Source organism: Corvus brachyrhynchos, unplaced genomic scaffold (genome assembly GCF_000691975.1).
Source record: "Corvus brachyrhynchos isolate BGI_N302 unplaced genomic scaffold, ASM69197v1 scaffold4, whole genome shotgun sequence".
Taxonomy (NCBI): Eukaryota; Metazoa; Chordata; class Aves; order Passeriformes; family Corvidae; genus Corvus; species Corvus brachyrhynchos.
The window spans coordinates 6,004,069-6,014,702 of record NW_008237878.1 but is presented as its reverse complement, the minus strand read 5'-3'; the positions used below and the strand labels follow the sequence as shown (position 1 = coordinate 6,014,702).

General features: G+C 42.2%; 2 long non-coding RNA genes across 3 annotated transcripts in view; one reads left to right on the top strand and one right to left on the bottom strand.

Annotated features, from left to right (window-relative positions):
• Positions 1-5,832, bottom strand: part of LOC108446281 — an 8,564-nt gene extending 2,732 nt beyond the window's left edge. Inside the window, exons 1-2 of the long non-coding RNA XR_001861431.1 lie at positions 5,744-5,832; positions 3,893-3,964 (exon numbers count right to left, since the gene is read on the bottom strand). This is a non-coding gene — a long non-coding RNA (uncharacterized LOC108446281). The remainder of the gene's footprint in view (positions 1-3,892; positions 3,965-5,743) is intronic.
• A 70-nt stretch (positions 5,833-5,902) lies between these two features.
• LOC108446282 lies at positions 5,903-10,056 on the top strand. 2 transcript variants are annotated; one of them, XR_001861433.1, is made up of 3 exons: positions 5,903-6,039; positions 9,707-9,826; positions 9,917-10,056. It is a non-coding gene; the product is annotated as an uncharacterized LOC108446282 (long non-coding RNA). The 2 variants fall into 2 exon arrangements; XR_001861432.1 differs by having other exon boundaries at positions 9,707-10,056.
• The last annotated feature ends 578 nt before the right edge of the window (positions 10,057-10,634 follow it).

The following is a 10,634-nucleotide window of genomic DNA, read 5'->3' as shown; positions in this document are numbered from 1 at the left end:
GTGGTGCTGGTGAGTTTGATGTTAAATGCCTCGCATACTGTGCATGCCACGGCTGTAATGACTGCAGGCACAAGCCATTATCATTACCTCTGATTCCTGAACACTGGTTGCTACAAAAACTGCCTGAAGCACAGAGGGAGGCATCTTCATTATTGCATTATAGCTCACGTCTTAAAGCTAGATTTCCTTCTGCATTTTCAGTCAGGCCAGGTTTCACTAAAGAACTGGGTCTCTAATTTATCGGGTTTTAATATTGGTATTTCTTCTCCACTTTGTCCTTTTCTAGTCATTCTTTATAATAATACAAGTGATTTCACCAGCTTTTCTGTGGAATGCATTATCCAAGCCAGCCTCCCAAGGCCACTGGCTTTTCATTATCAGGGTCCAAGTACAGCCACTAAAGTGCCAGTCAGCTGCACTACTTTATTTTCTCACTCAGCAACTTCACAGTAGAGGAAATATATTTCATCCATACATGCAGTAATGTGAGAGGAAACCACTTCCCACATACACAAATTCCTGACTCATTCCTTTCAAATGTGGCTAAAACAACTGCTGAATCCAAACATAAAAAGCTTTGATACCCTTTCAATAGGCTTTTCCAGGCTTCCCAGTATGAGGAGGAGGATCACAGGGAGATGTCTTGCAATGAGAGCACAGATTGGAAATTTGAACCTCTGGGGTGTGTTTTCAGTTCAATTACTCCATTTACTAGTCTTGGGCATCTGGTCTCCCCACCCAGGTTCACCCATATGAAATAGTTATAATAATATATTCCTACTCATTTTGTGGGTCTGCCTTGGTGTGTTCAGAGGGAGTGGCTCACATGTCTGTAATGTTGAGATCCACATATCAGAAAGTGTTATACAGTGGTAGAACACGAGCACTGTTGCACTGCTCTCACCTCCTTGATTTTTGGTAACATACTTGGCCCTAGCATTGAGAAACTGAGCCTTTCTGGGAAAGGAGAGATCAGATGTTTGCAGCCAGCAAGGGCATTTTGTTTACTCCTTCACAGAAAAGCAGCACCACATATCTAATTGTTGATGTGTTAAGTAGAAGAAGGAATGTAGGGCTTATTACATGTGCCTTCGTAGCCAGTCTCACTTGTACCCAGGCAGAACTAATCTCAGCAAATTGAGAGGTCACTAACTGAGGCTAAATTTGAACATTAGTAATTAGAAGGATGAATGAACTGTATTTTTCTCAAAGCAGATTTGATTTAAGAAAATATGCTGCTTAGATAGACACAGTTGCTATGAAGAAAAAAAGAGAAAGTGCTTTGCAGAACTGTAGTAGATTTACTGGGTAACTGAGACCTGAATTTAGATGACCTACCACATGTTTTATAGGAAAACTTCAGCTCTCTGAGGAGCTCTGTAACAAATCTGTGATGCATTTAACTAGCCACTAAAAGGCCCTGCTGCATCCAGGGAGTCACCTACAGAACATGCATAAAAGGGTTTTACAGTATTGCTGAAACAATGTGGCATCTACTTGCTCAGCTACTGAATTAAATAAAACTAAGTAAAACTTAAGAGGTTCTTAATTTGTTTATTGCTTGAGCATCCTTCAGTAATGACACCTTTTAAGGTTGTGTTGCCCACTTAACTACTTGAACAGTCTACAGGTACACTATAAAGTGTAGAGGGAAAGGTAAGAAGATAAAAAAGTAAGAAGAAAAGTGACTTTTAAAGGCGTCTGATTCCATCTCCTCTTTTCTGTTAGCAGGGACACACCTCCATTTAGGCAAAGCTATGGCCATCTTGCAGCTGTGAGATGTGATTTTAAGCTGAATAGATGTACCCAAGCCAGATGTAATGATCAGCAGTGAAGATTCAATAGTGCAGGTGCCAGCTGTCGGAGCAATTCAGTCTGATCTCTAGCTGGCTTGGACAGCCCATGCTGAAGCCCAAGCTGTTACATGCTCGCTGCTCTCATTAATTATCAGGCTCAGCTGAAGCTAACTAAGGTATTCACTCATGTTGCAGTCAGAACTCCTAAACGAGCATAAAAAAGACTAAATCTGCAGTTCATCTGCAGGATTTGAAAAAGCATTTTGCAGCCAGATCATTTTGTAGTCCATGTTGCCATGAAGCTACAAATTGCTTATACTGGCACAGCACAGAGAGAGGCACTGAGAACAAGTGCTCGCTAAGGGGTGTGTGGCACAGCAGCTGCTTGTGCCAGCACTGCCACTTCAAAATTCACCCATCAAAGCATGCCTTCATGCACCAGCATTCACCTCGGCTCTGCAGCCAGCCCACTGTAAAGCCAGCTCTTTGGAGTGCTCTGAGGGGACAAACCGTCAACTATACAGAGACTGAAATTGCTCCAAAGCCTTGTCATAGCTGGTGCATTAATAGCTTACTGCTTGATGGCTTCTCAGGCTCTTACACAAAGATGCCAAATAGCAGATGAACAAAACCACAGGACAGGAAATTCACCCTCTTTCCAGTATTCACAGATGATAAAACCTTCCTGACAGTTATTGTTCAGTGTTTTTCAGAAGGGATGAAGAATCCACTGCTACCCAGCACTGCAGCATGGAGCAGCCATCTGATGCCCAAAATCACAGCTCTCTTGCCAGGAAATTTGCCATACTAATGCTGCTGCCCTAAGCTGCTCAGTCTTTAATCTGATTTCTTTGTTTCTTATTTCAGGCAAGCCGCTGTAACAGCAACGTTCACTAAAGGCTGCTAAGCCTCTTGGCATGTCTGTAAAACTCAGGCGTGTTAGCAATTCTCTTGCTCTTCCTAGTTGGCCAGTGTCCTGCTCACTTGCATTTAAGGAGGACTTTAATGTGTTTTTACTACTCTGATATTGCACAGATCAGAGTGTAGTTACTGTTTCATTTCCCTAGATGAGCTAAGTAAATATTAATAAAGATTTATATGGCCTACTTTCATAAGGAAAGTAAATCTTTATAAGTAAAAATTCAAAGTGAAGCTATAGCTTGCTTTTTTTGGAGCCATGTGTTCACTGTGTATTTAATCATATTTCTATTGTTATTGGATTTACTGGATGCATTTTATAAAGTGCATTAGGAGATCCACAGGGATGTCTACTCAGAGGATGTGACCCACCAGCAGGATTTTTGGCCAATGATAGAAATAGAAGCAGGATGAAACCAAGCCTGTTAAATGTTAGCATTTTAAAAAGCCTTCTCTGAGACTGAAAAATAGATAGTAATCAAAAGTCAATAAAAAGAAGTGTCATGTTGTCATTTATATCTAGTTTGGATTTAAACTGCAATTTTTGCAAGGAAAGGCATGTCAAGAAAACATTTTGTATGCCCAACCTGAATCCAAACCTGAAATTATCCACCTGCAGAAAGTCACCGCTGTTCCACTGAAAAACACGGGTATAAATTCTAGAGAAGGAACCAACTATTAGGATCAATATAAAACCCACTGTTGAACCATCCATAAAGATCATCTGCTCGATCTAAGTCATAACAGGTTTCTGACGGATCTCAAATCTACATCAAATTCCATGTCAGTAAACCAGCTGAGACAAAACTGGAGTCAGAGAACACTGGAAATTTAGCTGCCTGGGGACAGCCCACAGTCTGACTGCAGAAGTGCTGGTCACTGGGTTAATGACACATTGAAACCCTTTCGTAGTAGGGGGAAAAAATCCATTAGAAAAACCTACAGAGACATCTAGCTCTACGACCTAACTGCTGCAGTTGTCTGCCATACAAGGGATTATTATGGAGATAAGCAAGCATGACAAAAATGTAACAATAACCTTTAAAAACAGGAGACTGGAAATACAATGCTGTTTTACTTGCAAAGTGTTTCTCATGCAAGTGTCCCTGGGAGATGTTTTATAATAAAGTTTGAATGAAATACAATAAAAATCAAATCAAAGCTCATTCACTACGTACCAAATGGAACAGTTCAGGTTTCAGCTTTGGTTTTAAAGCCAGGAAGATAATTTACTTGATGAATTTCTGCTGCTGCTCAGAATTCCAGAAAAAAATAAAAACACAGTCACTCAAAAGGTAGTTTACAAAGAGTTTGGATTTAAAAGCTGATGTTGTCAAGAGATCAAAATTGAAAGAATCACAGAATTATTCAGCAAGAGCTTCAAATATCCATAAAATAAACAGAAATCAGTTCTATTCCAGGATCAAAAGCAGAATTTTACATGTACAGCATTTTCTTTTCAAGTATGCACATGGTAATTACTGCATGCAGAAATGTCAGTGTATTACATGTTTCATTTGCATGAAAAAGCTATGCAGCTACAGGCAGAGCTCAGCACCACTCTGTGTGCACCCCACCACTACAGCTTTGTGTGAAAGAGGGGAATGTAACTCCACAGCCCTGTGTGCATGAGGTTATTCAAATTCAATAGCCAAACATTGATTTGAAAAACAACAGCTGATGCAGAAGTCCAATGTTCATGTTGTTATTTCACTACTGTCAGAACTTTCCAGCTGGACTAGAGGGACCCAGTGTCAGGTAAGATTTGCTGACTTGAAAACTAAACAGCCTGCTCTTATTGGTACTTTTCCATTCCCAAATACAGGTCCAATGGGGTTGTAGCACGAAAGGTATTTTTGCTAATGCTTCATAAAATTCTAGATGAAGTTAAGGCTCTGTGCCAAAAGCTGTCTCTGCAAAGGTATAAAGGCTCTCAGGTTAAATAGTGGTGATTTTCAGCCCCGGCCGATTTCCACATGGGGAATGTTACAATCAAGCTGGCAGTGATTTTTATGTAAATTAGTCCATTATCAGAGCTATATGTATCTGGCTACTAGTCTATAGGCCCTTAAGGAAAATTGACATCAGTATTTGCAAAACAAGCACTTTTTCCTTAATGTTCCAAACACTGTTGTTTGTTGGGTTTTTGGGTTTTCTTAAACAATGGTTCCAGGTCAATAGTTTGATGATTATAAAACAGATCATAGAAGCAAAAGCTAGTTCTTAATCCCTAGAAATATGAAAATGTTTGGTTTAGTTAGCTCTATTATAATTTTTTACAGTATCTAGTTAGATAAGACACAGAAAAACAAGTAGGGCATGAAAAATAACCAATCTATGGGGGGGGGGGGGGGGGAAAAAAAAAAAAAAAAAAGCCGAAATCCAGCCCAACCTGTCCTCGCAGCACCGGCACTCACCTCCTCACCGACGCGGTTCGGAATTTGACTTTATTTTTCCCTGGAAACCCCCTCTTTTTGAAACTTGGGCTGTTTTTCTTTGCAAATCCACAACTCCTCAGACACCCGCCGGGTTTCCTTCGCCGCTGTCCCAACTCCTGCGGGTAACATAAAAAAACCATGTTGAAGACTTCAGAAACCGTAAAGAAGCAGGAAGAGAACACCTGGGAAACATTTAGATGGTGCAGCGACTTTAACCTTGTATTAGCTGTAGGCCTTTCAGTCTTGCTGAAACACTCACCTGTTGGTTCGCCATGAGCAGGTACAATTTGCAGGCTGTCAGCTGAGGACCAGCCATTATCAATCTGGTCTGATGTTCTGTGGCCAACACTGCATCCCTCAGGGAAGGCTGTAAAACCACTTCATTCTTCTTGCATATATTTCAACTGCCCATATTGCATGAACTGGTGGTGCTAAGTATCTGTCTGACCTTTTTGGCTGATCTGCATAATTTTACCATAATTTGTCATAATTTGCCCCCCTCATGGCATGGTTTAGCAAACAGAAGGTAGCTTTATTACAGAGCTTTTTCTGAATCAATAGTGCTGCTCTCATTGCAAAACTGCACATTACCTTTCGCTTCTACTTGACATACTGAGGTTTCACGTGAAGATGCGGGATGAAACACTGCTCCTATTGCAGTTCTGTTGTTGTTCTTTGCTCCTGTTGCAGTTTTGTTGTTGCTCTTTACTCCTATTGCAGTTTTGTTGTTGTTCTTTGACAACATCAGGGTTTAGCCACTGACTCTTTGTGCTACACAAAAGGTGTGTTACAGAGAAGATCTTTTTTATCAGAGCCAGAAGTCAGGATCCTCGTTATTGAGAAAGCACTGCTGTAATGCTGCCAGCTGGGAGCACAGCTCGTTAAAGGTACAGTGTTATACAGTACTTTAGATACCTTATTAAGCATTGCCATAAATACATGGAATAAAATGATGTTCTAGGAGCACCTGGGTGAACAAATTTGAGAAATAAGGGTGTGAGTCATAACAGGAGTTCAGGACTCAAAACATTTCATGCAAAGCAGTAGCAAGATATTCAGTTAACCTCTCATGTCCTGATAATGATATAGGAAATGCTTTTGTGCATTGCAATTTTGGACTTATGCCTGGCAGGGAAATTAAGCTTACTTCTTTTGATATATTCTATTTAATCAGTGGTTTGCATATCTCATTTTAGATATTGAAATTGAATTTTTTTTCCAAATGGGCACAGCTATGAAACAACCAAGTGCAGGGCCCAGCACTTCATAATTGTTGAACCTTGTATGATTGGCCTTGGCCCATCAGTCCAGCCTGCCCAGATCCCTCTGTAGTGTCTTGTCTGGCAGATCAACACTCCCACCAAACTTGTTGTCATCTGCAACCTACTGAGGGTGCCCTTCATCCCCTTGTCCAGATCTGTGATGCAGATATTAAACAGAACTGGCCCCACTGTGGAGCCCTGGGGAACACCACTTGTAACTGGAAGCTGTTTGGTGTTCCTCAGGCAAGCTGGGAGATTGTTTGCTGATTACAGACTACAGGGGAAACTCTAGCTCTGTGGAAATCAATGGAGTCTGGCTGTTGGCCTTAGGGAGCTAGCAGCTAAGTCTCTTTTAGGTTAGTAGCAAACTATTTACTTCAGGAATGTGGTCTACTCAGGGTTTCCTGAAGGTCATCCTTATGTCTGTGCTCAGCTGTCATTCGGATCATGAGCTTCCACTTGTGACCTTGTTTCACACATGCTACCACCTCTAGAGCCCATCTACCTGCATAAATAAATCTTTATGGACATCTTAACAAGCACCTGTCAAACAGCCTGAGAGACAGCATGGGGGTGGCAGGCAAAGGGGATGTCAAGTATGTCACAGTTGGGGCTGGTCCCTGGAACACTCTGTCAGAGCACTGGAGATGCAGGTGCTCCATCTGAGCAGGATCTCATGGAGCTCCCCACGTGATGATCTTTTCGGGGGACTCGTGGTACAGCTGTACTCTGCAGAGAGGTCGCAGCGATCTCCTGAAGCACCGCGTGGCGCCCGGGATCTGTCTGCAGCAAGCTCTGTGCTGGACTGTGAACTGTGTCATATTACACTTAACACAAGGACTTCTGGTCCTGAAAGGGGCCCTTGGGCATTGATGCACTGCAGCAATTAAATAATGACGGTAATAAAACTTGCCTACACAGTTGTGTGCATTTCATGTAAGCTGAGAAGGCACCATAAGTAAAGCAGTTCTTCCACCTTGTGGTTACACAGACAAGTGCTGGCAGAGAACTGGATCCAAACACTGCTATTGCTGGGCTATTGCTGCCCAGGACTGCTCTTGCAGACTGATGCTGCAAATCTGAGCTAGCCTTGTTTTGCAAAGTGAACATCCGTGTGTGCGTGTGTGCACTTACACACGAGCGTACAAACAATAGCTCTGTGATGCCCTCTGGCCATTCCAGCCTACAGGTGCTCTGAGACCAGGATCCCAACAGCTGGAGGGACTCCTCCATCCTCCCTGGTAAGGAAAGGCCTTTGCTCAGCACAGCAGGCAATCCTTGACACACTGATAAAATGTACTGGTGTGGCAACGGGGCATGAGCAAGTCACAGACATGACAAATGTGACCAATGAGAGATTGTAGCTGGTTTCTGCAAGCAATGGCTAGAACAAAAGGGAACCATTTAGAGGCAGAGAAAAATTCATCTTTGCTGCTCTCCCCATTTCTACTCTCTGCCCCTGTTTTCTGCTTTTTTAGCTCTGGCTATTGAAGTAATCATGTAGTCTTTGCTGTCTGCATCAGGGTACAATTCAGCACAATTAGGTCCAGCATCTGTAGTCAGTCACCACAGAGCTAAGGTTGATTTGAAAAGCAGTAATTAAATGTCAGCTTTGCAGTAATGCAGTAGAGGTATATTGAGATACATAATTTTGCAGTAAAGGCTGAAGATTTGCACTGTGTGGAATGGTTGAACACACTGGCTAACAAACTTCAGTGCCAGTAAGTGAATACTAGTGTTTTTAATGGTCCTAAATTACATTATTTCTGAAGCAGGATTAGCTTGGTTACATAAAAGGGACTGACTTGGTTCGAAGAAGATGGCAAAACATGAAAAGAAAAAGTTGTTTTAAGTCTACGTCTGCTTCTCAGATGCTGCTGTTCTCTACAGGGCAGTTTATTGATTACATGCTATCCTCCTCCTCCTCTTCATCATCGTTCCAGTTGTACCAGCTGGCACCAGTCTACACTGAGTCCTCTTGCAGTAGTAGGTGCTTCCAAAACAGTGTAAAAATCAGCCCTAGTGTATAAAATTCCTTTTTGGTCACACTGTCTGCAATTGGCTGCCAAAATAGCTCCCCAAGATAAACTGTCAAGGTCAGGGAGTCACACCAGGCCAAAACTGGACTCAGTGTCTCACATAGCTTTACTGTAATAATGCCCCAGGAACTGTATCTTCAGTTTCTTTTGCTCTTCACTTCTACAGAGTGACACCTGATTATACAGAGGAGCTGAACTTGTCTCCTCTCTGTGTATTTTTTTACTGCAGTTGGCAAAACAGTTTCTTTTTTCCACTGTAGGATCCAAGGAAAGGTTGCTTTCAGCAACCCTTTTTTCTACCTAGAATTGAACTTCAATGGCTAATTTCCCCTGTAGGACTGTATCGTTTTCAACCCAAAATGTGAAGTTGTTCATGCCCAGGATGGACAAAATAGAGATGTAGGCAAAATCTAATGAGTTTTCATCCTCCCTGTCTAAGTAGAAAATTCTATGTAATTATACTTTTTTTTTTCACAGTAGAAAACCAAATTATCTTCTTGTCTAAAATTACTTTAAAAAATAAAAACAGGAACACAAGAAGTCTGACAGGTGGGCCATGTAAATAACAGTCTATTAAATATTTTTCTCTATTCTTATGGGACAGACAAAGTTTACTAGCACAAAAAGCACGTGTGACTGTGCAAATTCTGGCATCTCATTGCATGCTTCCACCATCACTGCCCTGATCACTGCTGTGCTTCCTTTTCCAGACTTCCACAGAACCACTGCTGGTTCTCCCTTTTCCACTTATCAGCTCTGATAAACCAGTAAAGTGTTCACATCACTAAGTCAAAACAATCTTATCAAATCAACTCTGCAAGACAGCATGTCAGATGGAAAGCAGTTGCTTTATCTTAAAACCAGTTTCAATAATCTGGATGTTTTGACATGAGCAATCCTGGACAAGAATTAGAACATTCTCACATCCATTGGCAGATGTCTTCAGTAACTCACAGAGGAGATGCATGGTTTCAGAAGCCTGGAAAAGGGCAGGTATACAGTCCAACAATAAAAAACTGTAAAAGGAAAAAAAAAAAGAAATGGTAACTAGGGCTGCTCTTTTAAATTAATCTCAGAAAAGTAGGGAACAAATAATCAAACAAAGCATACCTAAGTGCTTAGAAAGTATCAGGGAGATTTTGTGGAAACCATTATGCATTTGATAGAGTGTATACACTGACTTTAATAGCTTTGTATTAGCACCTCTATTTACTTTAATCTTTCCCTTGACTTCTGTTTACCTTCCCATTCAGACCACTGATAACTCCTTCTGTAAAGGCCTGGAAAATACACAGAACATTGAGTGGTTCTTGGAAAGAAACACCTCAAACAATCATCCGCCGTGAGCACGTTTCCCTTGTTGGTGCTGCCAGGTGACACAGCGATGTGTGGATGTCCCTTGACTTCCTTGACACGTGGCCCAAAGCTTCACATTTTCAGCAATGTTTCATATTTTATTAAAGCTCAGCTGGACCTGGGTGCGTTACACACGGCCTCGGGCAGGCAGGGACTGCGGGACACTGACACCAGACACCTAAAATGCAGGTATCTAGGCTGACGTTGTCACCTTAGCTCCCTCTATTATAAATAGAGATAAATACTTCTGGAGGATGATTCATCTCATCTGAAAACATGTGTGAGATAAGCAGAGTAATTTCTCCAGAGATGTAATGTAAGCAGAGTATTTCTTCACTTGTATCTCCATTGACCACAGAGAGTCCAGAGAACTACGTACACACGTCACTTCTAAATGGCCAAAGGCAGCTGAGCCATTTGGACACAGCCACTCTTTCTGCCATCTGATGCGTGACACTCGTGTTTTGTGGCAGGTGCAAGGAGGTTCTTTCTGCAGAGCAAGGCCTACAACATCCCATACAAAAACATACAACCAGAAAAAAAATTCTAAGTGTTTATTTATGTATTTATCAGCTGAAATATTTTAAACCAGCGCTACACTTTCTGGTAGCTAAAACACGCGTTCCTCGACACAACCTGACACAGGTGCGAGTGCCGTACCGCACCAAGATGGCGGGGGGCGCAGGACTACAACTCCCAGCAAGCGGCGCGCCGTCGCGTCATCCGCGCCATGGAGGATACCGTTCGCTCTGACCGCAGAGCACAATGGGAGTTGTAGGCGAAGGGCTGCACCGCCCGGGCCCGGCGCATGCGCGGCGGCGGCGG